The 12,793-nt window shown below is 38.2% G+C and overlaps 1 long non-coding RNA gene across 1 annotated transcript in view; it reads right to left on the bottom strand.

Annotated features, from left to right (window-relative positions):
- Window positions 1-4,130: 4,130 nt before the first annotated feature.
- LOC106955575 (uncharacterized) overlaps window positions 4,131-12,793 on the bottom strand; it is a 91,988-nt gene continuing 83,325 nt past the window's right edge. The window contains exon 4 of the long non-coding RNA XR_001426608.1: window positions 4,131-5,024. This is a non-coding gene — a long non-coding RNA (uncharacterized LOC106955575). The remainder of the gene's footprint in view (window positions 5,025-12,793) is intronic.

Here is a 12,793-nt window from a genome sequence, read left to right as displayed (position 1 = left end):
AGGCAGTTGCTCATGCCCATTGCTGTCTCTTTTTATTGGCAATAGAGATGTTTGATTACACATGTTGTGGAAAACACCACTAGTTCACTGTACAGTGCCCTGTAGGCCTGTCCGGACTGTGATTGGCCCATCAGCCTGTCAATCATAGTTGACAGCAACCTATCAGAGCCTTAATGTGTTAGAACTTTCTAGAATGGTTTTTTCTTTTCTTTTTTTTTCAGTAGTAGTTTTTCTTGCAGTAGTTCAACAGCCTAGCAACTGTATTATTAAAGAAGAGTTTTAAGTTTGAAGTTTACTGATTGCTCAGTTTGTTTGCATCAAGAATTGTAACTGGAGTGACAATAAAGAAGCTACATCTTTGGACGGATGCCTGCAGTCTTTTCTATTTGGATACAAATCACCACGCCCGTTAGTTCACATGTACTAACACGTGTAACACCAGGCATGAAATCGATGGAATTGTCTATAGAACTCAAAGACAGGATTGTCTTGAGGCACAAATCTGGGGAAAGATACAAAAACATTTCTGCTGGTTTGAAGTAATTGAGCTTTCTACCCTCCATCATTGGTAAATGGAAGAAACTTGGAAAGACCAATACTCTTCCTAAAGCTTCTGGCCATCTAAACTGAGCTATGTGGGGAGGAGGGCCACGCTGATTGATCAACTTGATTGTCATTCTGTCAAAGGTCCAGTGTTCCTCTGTGGGGACACAGAAGAACCTTCCAATACGACAACAATCTCTGCAACAATCCACTCACTTGAATGGTGAGATGGAAGCCACTCCCTAATGAAAGTCACATGGCAGGTCATGTAGATTTTGCCAGAAGGTGCCTGAAGAACTCTTTGACCATATAAAACAAAATTCTCCGGTCTGATGAGAAAAAGATTGAACTAATTTGTGTGTTAGGTGTCGTTTTTGGAGGAAACTAAGTAGGGCTCCACGACAGGCGAATGCCATCCCTACAGTGAAGCATGGTGATGGCAGCATCATGCTATGGCAATGTTTTGCTGTCCTCTTTGGTGATTATCTCCGTTGAGGCAACCAGTTTTTTTTCACCACAGAGAGATAGAAAATTTATGGAAAATTGTGGAAAATATATGGCACATGGCCTTCACATACAAGTGAAAAGTAAGATTATCTTTTAACAAAAAAGAAAGATCACAAAAAAGACCCTAACAATAAAATTTTAAGAAGACTAATGTGACCTTATATGAACTTCTTTGTTTTTCTTGCGTTTGTATTGGATGGTGTAGAGTAAAGTATAATTAAAGTGTTTTAAAACAACTAAATGTTTTAAATGACCAGATTGAAATGTAACACTCTATTTTGGGTGTTTTATGGTTATAGCAATACATCCAAACCCAACAAGAACGTCACTGGTAAATATATATACTGGTAAAGATCATGTAAATTGAAGGGGCTAAACAATTGCCCCAGAAAACTGCCACGATTTCCAAAGAAGGTCTATGTAGTCACAACATGCCTTAAGACTGAACAACTTGAGTTTTTTTTCACTCCTTGACCATATTATGTAGAAATGTCTGTTTGAGCTTCGAGGCTCTGACTGGTAACACCCACATGTCAGCCTTTTAGCCTGTGTGAGGCATATGGGAGTGGAAGGCATCATCGTCAGACACCCATTAGAAAGAATAAATGCTCTGACAGAACATGCTCTCACAGGAAATGAGGGGATGCCTCAAGCCTTCTATCTGTTCCCAAGATCTGTTCAGCTGCACTGCACACAATGTTTTCAATTGAGTTAGCGGTTCAGAATGGATTCAATCAATTAATGTGACATTGTTGCAGACCGGCAGTCAAATGGAAACATTAAATCATCTTTCCAAGTGTTCTAGCACCAATACACCCCCACGGAGCAACCATTTGCTTGCAGAGTGATGCAGATTAATTTCCCTAAACATTCTAATTGCTTAATGAACCTTTTTCAAACAGCAGAATTGTTTTCAGCCATAGAACCCTTCAAGATGCACCCAAAGTGATATTCAAGGCAGCCATCTAAAAATTATTCAGTGAACTTGTAAGTAGTAGCATTCACATTTAGCACTTTATGCATGCTTTAAACAAATGAGCAGGCAATGACTGATACAATAGCAAAAGTTTAAAAAAGACATTTTGCAGAACTTTTCATTGTTTCGTGAATGTCAATCTTACCCTGTGGGTAATTTTAACATTCAAATTGAAACATGTTATTCCCTGGAAAATTAGAATCTTCTCAATTATAGAAGTAATAGAAGTATTCTTCTATTTCTTTAAGGAAACCAATATAAAGTTTAAACCCAGTAAAGTTTTGCTATGCATCTTCTCTTTTGTAACTATAAAATGATTTCACACATTACCTATTTCCAGTGCTGTAGCGTGTTTAAATTAGTTGAAAAACAATAAAACAATGAATTGAAAATCATACATATGCCATGTTTGGTCGAACATTGTGTGATGAACAGCCAAATGGCAAGTCCACATCGACAAATTTCACTCAGGAACATTCGGATGTCAGACTTGAATCTCAAAAACCTCTCAAGATCAAATGTGAGTTCAGAGTAAACAAACATGGTCGACTAGCAATGAGCAATGCTTATAGTTTTTAAGTTATTTTGTCTTCTTTGTATCTTGGATTTCCCTCCATGTTTGTGTCACTTTGTTTTTTGATTGGCAACACATCACATCAACAGGTTGCAAGCTCATATTTTAAATGGATATCCTACCCGCGTTGAAGCGGACACGCAGAGGCACGCGCCCCATGCGCCGCATGCGCAGCCTGTCGTAGCACCTCGTGCACCTCAAGATCTTTGTAGCTCGGCGCGGATCGCACGCGCCGCCGTTCACACAAACTGGACGATGCTCTCTCAGGCGGCTCTAATGTAAACCTTAACTATAAATGCCATACTGCTGTCTTGGCTCGCACCCGCTCAACCCGAATTGTCAAAACGCGACTATAACTCAGCCTTCAGTCCCCGACATCATCGTTGTACCACCGACAGAAAAGAGGGGGTGTAAGCCAGGCGGCTCGGCTGATACAATTTACAGTCTACAGTTAACTCACACATTGTGAGTAATGTTAGAGTTGCTACCTGTGACTAGTCTGGCTCCATCGCTGGGCTGGCAGTTTTGGCGGGTCCGAATCGCTGCAAACAAAAAAAGTCTGGTTCATCTCCAAGACAAAATATGCGTCCAGTTTTTGGCTTTTCTTTCCTTTCTTTTTTTCCATCCTTTTCACTTTGCCGCTCCATGGAGCTCCACTCATGCTAGTCCGTAAGAATGCTCTACCTAGTTTGCCATCTGTTGCCAAGTGACTGATGATGACGTTGGTGGACGGCTGGTCACAAGTTTTACCCAGAATACACTTTGAGACAAAGTTGGCAATCCTCTTGTAATTTTACGTGTCATAAAGTTAAATGTAAGAGTAAAAATAGCGCCAGTCATGTATCACAACATTTTATTCAATATTTTACACCCACTATGTCACGAAAATCAGTCGGTCTTGTAAAGTTTTTAGCAACAATGACTGGGACACCCTACTACTATTGGGGCAACATATTATATAATTCTACATACAACAGGAGAGAACCCGCCTTCTCCAGCTCTCATCAGAAGCTTGGATTCCCCTCTAGGCCCGAGCCACAACCCCCTACCCCACCCGAAACCCCACCCCTACCCACTGGATGGAGAGCTGGTTGTGTGTTAACCTGAGAGAGGGTTGTTAATTGTGTAGGGGTTCAGTACTTCAGACAATAAAAAAGCCAAGATGTGTGTTGATTTGAAGTTGGAACGGTCCAAATGTTATTCCGAGCAGCTGAGGTCACTCTTTGTAGACCAGACATAGCAGGAATATCTCATAAGATAATCTTCAGAGCCATCACAATAATCAGAGCATCCTTAAGATTGTCTGAAGAGGAAGACTGAATCAAAAATCTGTACAATTATCTTGCTATGTGAAGCCTCAAATAAAAATAAAAACTGAAAATAGCTAACAGACGAGAAAAGAAAAACAGCAAGATCTAAGGGGCAAAAATAATAGAATGATCCTAAACAAATGGTGTAAAACACAAACACCCATAGATCATGACAAGCGGTGCTATAAATTAGAAAATAATGAGCGAGACACTGTAATAAGGGGAATAAATGTAGAATTTATTAAAAAAAAAACAGAACAGGAAGTATTTTATTTAAAAAGATCATTTACTTTGTTCTCAGTGTCACCACCCCTCATTAGCAAGTTGGGGATGTGCACCAATTGGTGGTGATGACCCTGCAGATGACTGTGAAAGGGTCAGGTAGGGTTTATCTGCTAAAGCAGTTTCAGATAGTTTCTGGCATAATAAAAAAAACATGAAGGGCCTATCTGGTTTAGTTGCCTTTAGAGATAACCCAGGGCTGTATCACTCGAAACATTTTTTACATTAAAAATTTCTATAATTTAAAATCTGTTTTGTATTCAGTTTCTTCCGATGATCGGTGTGTTGGGAGTTAGTTTATTAATATAATTCATAGTCATCCTCTTGCTATAATCTGCATTCAGATTCATGACAAACGTTTTCATAGCATACTGCTCTGCAAGGCTCATTGCAACTCAAGCCTATATTGTTGCTGTTAATGCCAATGGCAATATGGAGGTACAGATAATGTTTCAAGCATACAAACAAGCTGATGATAATCAAATACCACACTGTGTTTAAAACAAGTGAAGCTGTAGGCATTGTTTCAAACTCCAGTTCAAATCGGTGACTATCAGGTCGGTTCTATTCACCGTGTTGATTTACTTTTGCTATCAGTGGGAGGACAAAAAAAAACAAACTATGAGGTCATGTTATTTCACGTTTGATCCACATTTTGATGAAAGTTGAAGTTCAGTGTTGTTTTTGTCTTTAATTAGGCAGCCAAAAGTGAAACCAACTTGGAAGTTTTAAACTTGGAGCTAACAGCATTTTAATTGGTTTTCCTCTGTTCCATTTTCCAGTCCAGCTAAGCGTTGGTGCTGAGGTAGCACAGCTTTTTGGGTGCTTTCACCTGCAGAAAAAAAAATGGTATGTGGATTAGAACAGGTGGAAAACATTCCCAGGGAGTCAATATTTCAGATGGAGCCATCCAGAAGAGCAACCTGAACCTGCATTACAGATGGAGAAAGCCATTTATCAACATTTGGAAAAACTGTGAAAAAATGTAAAGTCAGGCAGGGGGAAAAATTGCAAGAAACATTTCAGGCCTATATACTGCAGCAAGGATTAAAAATGGGTGAATGGGACGAGTGGATGGCTACACCAAGGCTAACACTCCCCTGATGAAATGTACAGAAAAACCCCTTGTAGTAGTGCAGCTTCCCTCAGCCACAGTTACTCTCTCAATGGGCCATGAATTTCCTTCGAGTGACTGTCAAAGTTCCCCCAGATTTCTTGAGACACAGAGAGTCTGACAGTAGCTTCTCATCATTGCTGGCATCGATGTTCCACAGAGCAATGGAAAGTCAGTCTCTCTGTGTCCTCTGACCCTCCCCGTCACACGGCACATTTCCACAGGGCCACCCCTGCAACAATCATTGCCTATTCACCCATCTGTTGTATTTTTCAAACCCACCAGAAGGGAGGCTTTTGGGAGACTTTCAGGATGTGGTCATCATTCTGTGCGCAGGGCTTAACAGAATCTGACTGTACGATTTCAGCCAGGAGGTTTTTACCACAGTGAAGGTTTGTAACAGCATGAAGGCCTGCAGAGTATAGACTATTTCTTTTGTACAAATGTAAGCCTTTTGTTATTCTGAGCATAAAGTGTCACATATGACTTATAGCATACAAGAAATTATGTTTCAACTCAAGGCGTGATATGATTCAGAAATACATCTAAATATGATGTTTAGATTTGCAAAGTATTTGAAATTCTGTTCTCCGTTTTGCTCTACAGATTCATTCAGTAGAGATCAGCATCCCGTCTTTAAATATTCTTTCTCTGCATTTTTTAACCAGGCTGAACAGGAACTCTGTGATATGCAGACTTGACCAGATTTTCTGTGACATCCACAACTGCAGGGTCCAGAAGGATTCATTTTCTTATCTTCTGCTACCAAGTTTGGCATTCAATAAAATACTAAAAGAAGATTACAACATGAACACTGACATCTAAAGAATCTTGTAAAAGGGATTCATAAATCATGATGAGTTCATATATTTTACTTGTAGTTTAATATCTGTTTGGTCTATTCTAAAGTGGTAGCATTACATTATTTCTCATGTGTTTGTTCAACATGTAAATTTTAAAAGATGACCATTTCTTTTTGTCATCTTCTCCTTTATTTGCGTTGAGAGGTTTGGCATTTTCTTTATAATTAGAATTTTCCGACAAGAATCAGAGTTTATGCAAGTTTGCAGTGATGGAGACATCTCTTTTTTTGTATCTCACTACAAGAGTTTTAGACTTTAATTTAAAAAAACGAAAAGAAAAAAAAAAGAAAAAAAAAAAAACTTTTCTGACTATAAAGCTCCCCACAAAAGTGGACCTCACTTTCCTTGAATAAAAAGACCGGGTGCTGGTCTTTGGTGCTCTGGACCATCCTTCCTCTGCTGCTTCTCTCTGCTGCTGTGACCTGAGGACTGGTGAGAGGGACGGTGCATATTGTAACCGAGTGTTGTCGGTCATCACTATCTTCTAATAGACCCACCATGTCCATTTTAAACTTGTTATTGAAGAGGCAGCGCAAGTCAAGGTGCACAAAAGGTTTAACAACATTAGTTCTTATTATTTTATTGAGGAAAGATTAACATTAAACATGCTACTGAAAATCCCCAGAAAAAGTGGCACTTAGAGAGGACAGGGAGCAAGAGCAGAGTCAACAAGACGTCTAAAAACAGTCAGTCTGACAGGTGATAAACACTGTCATTTATTGGCAATGTCGCATCTTCTACTTTTGGCAAAAAAAAAATTGATCAGATGGTAGCAAGCAGCTTTATAATCAGTCAAAATAGAATCTATTTAACATTATTTTAGATGCATTTCATGGGTAAAATTAGAACAGCTAGGTAAAAAAAATACATAAAACAAAAATAAGTTTTTTCTAATCAAATAATGTCAATCTATGGTTCTCGTGTGATTCATCAGTTTCATTTATCATTTATCATTAAGTGTCTTTTGCATGAGAATGCAATTTTCTTACCATCATTTGAGTCCACAACAAAAACATGACGAATAACCCATAAATTCCTCTTAATTCAAAATAAAAATCGTACTAAATTCATGTCAATTTTATTTTCTTTACTTTTCTATATACTGACTCTTTTAATTGATTTCAAACGAAACAAAACAAATATGATTGGCTGGAAGTTTTCCCCCCCATTACAATTTCCAGAAGTTGGAAATCCTAGTGAACAAAAAAGGGGCAACAGCATGGATGCGAGTTCTGAGCTTTCTCAGATACTCTGCAGCAGGGGGCTCAAGCATTCAGCTTGCGGGCCGACAGTGGCCCATTCGGAGGTCTTTGATCTGAGGCACTAGTTCTTTGTTTCTCCCTTGCATCCGGGAATTATTAGGATCAATGCATCACTCATAAACCCCCCTTTTTAACTCGGGATCTTTGGTCAAGACCCACAAAATCTTTACACTGGCTCTTAAAAATTCACAACCTCTCCAGAGTGATGATGACGCTGGAATTTGATTCACACTCAAGTTGAACAAACAAAGATGGGAGCTGGTCATTTCCCCTTAAACCTTTCATACCTCAACAGTTTTGTTAATGTTGCCTCCAATTTCAGGGAGAATTATGAAATAGACCTGTTCCACATACAGACATACTGCCATTTGGTGTGTCTGCACTGAAGGTTCATGTCTTGCTATTTGCTTTCACTGTAAGGTTGCTGTATATCTGTTTGCATTACCAAGGATCAAGTGATGGCACAATATTTAGTCTCTCTGTACAGTAATGCACATTTTACCTCACGTAACCAGGGTAATAAAGCAACCATCTGAACCAAAATACCTAAATTAGTTTGAAATCTGGAAGTATTTACACAATGTTATAAATGGTTAGAACCCAAAGTATCTGAAGACTGGAGGCCAACCAGGAAAAAAAAGATCATACACTGAGCAAATGTTGCATGGTACAGCATGTTATAAACTCAGTAGGACCTGGAACAAAGTGTGAGTACCAATACTTTTATTTAAAAAGTCGACAGCTTCCTTCAGGCCAGAGTCCAGTCTATGCATCTGGATTATTATGCAGGTGCTACTCAAGTTTGTCGAGGGAAAGACAAACTTGAGTTGCTAGTTTGTCTAACTAGGAAGTTAAGCCAATGTTCAGCTTCTTTTAAAAGTTCTTTAGTCATATGAATCTGAAACCTAGCAGTAGGAAAGAAATGGTAAATGCAAAGGAGTAAAATTAACTGTCTCTGTGGCTTGGTTAAACTTAGTAAGTAGCTGAACTTTGGAGTTTTCCATGATGTAAATCACAAGCCAATCAACAAATGCGGTCAGATGGCAATGAAATTGCTTCCACTAAATATTTGGCTCAGTGCAGATAGTACTGCCCCTGAGATGGATACGAAAATATGAGGACAGATACTCAGAGCCACGTTGGATCTGGCAATAGAAAATAAATCTGGGTGGCACAGGGCCATATTGGTTAGAGGCACACCAGTGGAAAAGCACCTTTGTTTGGTTGGTTGGTTGGTTGGATGCAACTGAGACACATGACGACCTTTAAAGGGTTTCTGCAGCTCTAACTTTGTTCGCAGTCAGAATACCTAAAAAAAAACATTCAGAACATCGTTTATTTTTTACAGCAGATTAGTCTCAGTTGCAAATCATTCATGCTGGCTGTTTGAGGCTAGCTGTTGGCAAATGATTTGCGAACCATCAGGGGAGATAAAGAAAGATTTTTTTTTTTTTAACTGATGTGTGTGTGTTACTTCAGCTTCATTATCCAGTTTGTTTAATTTTTCAGTTCGGGGGATATATTCATTTGCTCTCTGTTCTCTCTTTGCTGTAAGAACTCGATTGGCTCGTCCCTGCATAACATCTGCCTCTGTAAAACCTTCCTTTAGTGGGAATAGGAGCATGGACCATAATCGCAATCTTGTTTTCAAAAATATAACTTTAAGTACTTTGCCTGAGAAAGCATTGTAGCACCAACCCACTGCAGCCCCGCAAGGACAAGCAGGTAAAAACAATGGATGGGTGGATGGATGAACAACTTCTAATAAATTAAATGTCCCCTTCTTTTTATATGAAGTTATCAACTCATTGTAAAAATGTTATAATTCTTGCTTCATGTGGAATTACTTTTCTTGATCTCCAATGAGACTGATCCAGATTTGAACACTAATATTAGTTAAAGTATCTTATATCGGACACAAATCGTCAAAAAGTGTGAGAGTATATAATGATCCTATCGTGAACTGGCTTTTCACCTGAAGCATAATTGACCAACGATGTCATTATAGTAGTTTGTTCAGATTTGTCTGCAAGGGGTTGGTTGTCACCTTTGTCTTATCACATTTTTAAATTGAGACTATCCCACAGAATTTATTGCTGTAGTAAATTTGTTTTCTCCCCAGCAGATGCTGCTCACTTGTCAGTGTTGTATCTTGTACTGTGAAACAGTTGGGAATATGTTGTGTTTATAAACATCATGAATTTGGAGTTGAGGGGGAAGGTTATAGGTGTTTGATTAAGTGTGATGATTTGGTGCCGGCTTTATGAAGCTTCAGAAACACATCCCAAGAGAACATTAAAGTGGCTCATATAAAAAGAGGTCACTAGCGCAATCTTAAGAATTGACAGCTTTATTAAAACCTCAATGTAATAAGGCCAGGACTTGTCCATGCTTGATTTACAGAGCAGTTTTAATAAGAACCTTCTTGGCAGTGGACACTCATTTTTTTCTGACAGTTTATGAATTACTTGGTCCTCAGTAAGGAATTCTTGTCCTATAAGGTCAGCAAATATGCAAATACAAATTTTGCTGCACGGTTTTGTTTCAGATGCCAGGGCAGCAACAAATCGGGACATACAGAACTGGAGGTTGTGTTGCTTTTTTTTTCTTTGTTTTGATATTTTGGATAGGGATAATATCCCTCTCTGAGATGAATAATAGAATGCTTCAATGAGAAAAAGTCTTCCACTTTTTCTTCCTTCTATATATTTTACTTCCAAGGTGCTAAAGTTGTTTTGCAATATGTTAAAGTGTGACTGAGCAATAATTCTTTAGGCTTTTTTCCCCAAAGTCCTCCAGAGTGGTTTTAAGCCTGGTCCTTTCAATCCAGGACTGGACATGTTTCGGAAAGAAAGCTCTGTTTATTGGTTACTACAGTTCCCCCGTGTTTTCAGCTTACCCTTACACAACTAATGTTTCGCTGCTCTGCTCCTTGATACTTTTACTATTAAACAACAGACGGAGATTCTGAATTTAACAAATTCAGCAGCTTTAAAATACACGTAGGAAGTTTAGAAGGAGGACAATAGCAAGAAGGAATATAATAATTTCACTTTGAAACATTTTCAGCTGTCATTTTGAGTCAAACTGTTTTTAAAACCCTAACGTCTGGTCAATATCTTCCTCCAGGGTAGCTTTCAAGTCACAGTGATGTTTCCTGTTGAACGGATGCATTATTTTGTGCTTACAGAGAAAATAATATCCAGGCAGGCAGATTATAACCAACACAGTCCTTCCACTTCGCTTCACCATGCATGCACCTGCAGTAGAGTCTACACTATATCAGTGCAATTAATTTTCTCAACACTGGCAGAAAGAAGAAGACAGAAAGGGATTCTGTCTGTTTTTCAGTAAAAAATGAATAGTTGTTTGGTTAAGCTTATATAGCAGTCGTCAAGACTATAAGGGAACGCCATTGTTCTGGCAAACCACCAAGCTATTTAACGATACAAGTGGAGTACAGCTTTTTAAAAACATAATAAAATCCAAACTTTACTATATAGTTGGGTTTTTACTGACACTGTATATTTGTTAATAAAAACAACACACTGTATAGTATTTTTTAAATTTCCTATGTCATATGGATGTCACTTTAATGAGCAAATTTCAATTCTAATTATTGCAGCATTGCAAAGCACTATAAGCACTATTTTATCTTTTTTTTAAAAATCTTTTTCTTCTCTTTCCCCCTGTTTATTCAATGTCACATGCTGTTCTTATTTTTTTCTTTAATTATGTAAAGCACCTCGAAATGCCTTGCTGCTGAAATGTGCTATACAAATAAAATTTGATTGATTGATTGATATAAAAGGAGGTTTCTGTCGTGTTTTCAGGTCTATACCAATCCATTCGTTATACCCGCTTCTTGTCTTTGCAGTGTCATCGAGAGGCTGGTGCCTGTCTCAGTCAGTCATTGGGTGGGAGGCAGGGTACACCCATTACCAGGCAACGTGGAGATTCACTGGACAAACAACCATACACTCATAACAAAGAGCAATTTAGAGAGACCAATTAGTTTTACTGACATGTTTTGGTCTGTGGGAGGAAGATGGAATATCCAGAGAGAACCCACGCATGCTGGGGAAAACATGCAAACTGCATGCAGCAGAAAGATCCTATACAGCTGTATAATTCTTTTTTATATTTATTTGATTTTCAGAAAACTGGCAAACATTAAAGGATACTCCATGAACTCTTATTTTTTTTATATATAGCTTGTGGTTTCAGTGAATAAAGGCTGAAGAGTGAATTAAAGAGCTGTCTTTACAGGTCAATTGAGAAGCTAAATGCAACACACTTCTATATCAATTTAATTTTCTTCCTCTTTTTACTTCTGAGTAAGAAGAGCAAAGTAATTATTCTTGTCAGATAAACCGCGAAGCCCATCCTGCTGATAATGTTCGGCATCTGAGATGGAGACATTTTCTTCAGCGCCATTATTTTAGGTTTAAAAGAATGTTTTCTAAGCTCACAAACCAGGGATCTCAACCTGTTTGTGGCCAAAAAGAAATTGAAGTGGGAAGGATCTGAATAAAAGTGGTAGGTGATATGATAGCCTAGTTATCCCTAGGGAAATCAGACCAGACTGGCATATCGGCTGTTTTGGGAGCAGCATGCCCTAGTTTGCTAAAAACATGCAGAAACTAAGCTTTTACTTTGTCCAAGTTCCTTTTCATGTGCCTCCAGTGAAGCTGGGGGGGAAAAAAGATTGAATACTTTATGAGAATGGAAACATGTCTGATAGTGGTTCTTCCCGTCATTTTGTTTTAAATGAAAAGAAGCCTAGAATATAACTAGTCTTTTATTATTTTTTTCAAACGCAACATAACTTAAACAATTAAAATGGTCTATGCTTATACTTGCGACACAGAAAGTGTTATTTTAGTGGTTGGATGGTAGGAGTTATTACATTTTAGTTTTAAATGCCTTTTCACCATCTTTGTGTGTTTTGGGAGAGGATGCCTGTGCATGGATGGGGATTGAAGTCAATCCACTGCTGTTCCTGACCCGGTGAAATATTTACAGCCCCATATCACTTAATGTAATGGTAAACCAGGGTTCATATAATAATTAATAAATGGAAAATTGACTGAATTTACACTGCACTTTTCTAACCATACCGACCACTCAGAGTGCTTTAACCTTTAACCACAAACATATACTTATTCACCAGAATTAAACAAAATCCAAGTATTCATTCGTTACATTTCTTTGTATTTGCAAATTCATTTTCTACTTTTCTTAACTGGATGAACATTTCTTTTAAATATTCTTTTGACTTTTTTGGTATTCCTTGCCAGACAAAAGATGTTAATCAGAAGCTACTTGACTATTTTGGGAAAGATGTGATTAGTGATTACAA

Source organism: Poecilia latipinna, unplaced genomic scaffold, assembly GCF_001443285.1.
Source record: "Poecilia latipinna isolate Pla-1442-1.1 unplaced genomic scaffold, P_latipinna-1.0 Scaffold747, whole genome shotgun sequence".
In the NCBI taxonomy this organism is placed as follows: domain Eukaryota; kingdom Metazoa; phylum Chordata; class Actinopteri; order Cyprinodontiformes; family Poeciliidae; genus Poecilia; species Poecilia latipinna.
This window is presented reverse-complemented; position numbering and strand designations above follow the sequence as displayed.